This window comes from Silene latifolia, chromosome 11 (genome assembly GCF_048544455.1).
Source record: "Silene latifolia isolate original U9 population chromosome 11, ASM4854445v1, whole genome shotgun sequence".
NCBI classification, from domain to species: Eukaryota; Viridiplantae; Streptophyta; class Magnoliopsida; order Caryophyllales; family Caryophyllaceae; genus Silene; species Silene latifolia.
The window spans coordinates 63,079,460-63,080,737 of record NC_133536.1 but is presented as its reverse complement, the minus strand read 5'-3'; the positions used below and the strand labels follow the sequence as shown (position 1 = coordinate 63,080,737).

At 40.5% G+C, this 1,278-nt stretch overlaps 1 non-coding gene across 1 annotated transcript; it reads right to left on the bottom strand.

The window, feature by feature from the left end:
- Positions 1 to 444: 444 nt before the first annotated feature.
- On the bottom strand, positions 445 to 551 carry LOC141616124 (small nucleolar RNA R71). Its single transcript, XR_012530494.1, has one exon. It is a non-coding gene; the product is annotated as a small nucleolar RNA R71 (small nucleolar RNA).
- Positions 552 to 1,278: the final 727 nt, after the last annotated feature.

Here is a 1,278-nt window from a genome sequence, read left to right as displayed (position 1 = left end):
GAGTTCATCAACCCTTTCGCAATAGAAGGAGAGGAGAACTCATTACACAATACCCCACAAAATCAACCTACAATGCCTAAGTTTTCATCACACTCTGTACCCACCGAGGAGAACCTACCCAATGTTACTCCTACACCACAACATCTAACCGGAAATTTTATTGCCAAATCCGCCTTTATCCAATTAGTCGAAAGGAGCCAATTTGGGGGGATGCCTAGTAAAGACCCTCATTCTCATATGGAAACCTTTTGCGACTATTGTGATGCGATTTCTCAAACCGGTGTGACTCAAGACCAAATTCGATGGGTCTTATTTCCTTTTTCTCTAATCGGCACCGCGAAGCAATGGTTGAAGGGCCTTGATAAGGCCACTCTCGGAATTGATTCTTGGAAGAAGTTGGCTCTAGCTTTCTACAAAAAATTCTACCCACCGGAAAAGACTAACATGCTAAGAGCTCAAATTACGGGTTTTAAGCAAAGGGATGAAGAATCTTTATATGAAGCTTGGGAGCGGTTCAAGGGAATTTGTCGCTCATGTCCTCACCATGGACTTAGCGAATGGTTCTTGGTACAACAATTTTGGAATGGTTTATATGAAGATTCAAGGAACATTCTCAACATGGGATCGAATGGAATGTTCACCGAAGTTGATGACAATCAAACATGGAACAAGATTGAGGAAATGGCGGTCCATAATTCACAATATAGTAGACCTCGCAAGGCTACTAGAGGAGGAAAGCATGAAGTGGACTCCGTTACTCAATTGGGTGCTCAACTTAGTGCTCACATTGACACAATCAATTTGAAGTTTGAAAAAGCTATGGCTAGACTTGAAGAAGTCTCAAAATCACCAAAACATCATGTTAATGCCATGACGGCATCCTCATCAATCCCAAGTGGGATATGTGAGAATTGTGGAACTTTGGGACATGACCAAAGTGAATGTAGGGGAAGAAATGAACAAGTGAATGCTTTCCAAGCATACAAGAGTGGTACCCCTTATTCAAATTATTACAATGAGAATACCAAATTCCATCCAAATCTCTCATACAAAAGCCAAAATGTTCAAAACCCTCAAACAACATACACTCCACCACCCATGAGAAACCAAAATCAAAGACCCTTTTACAATCAAAACCAAGGTTACCAAAATCAAAATCCATACAATCACCAAAATGACCAAGGTTTTGATGTCCAAAAAGCGGTCCTCCAAATGCAAAAGAATCAACAAGAATTTTTCACTCAAATGCAAAAAGATAGCCAAGCAAAGGAAACAACC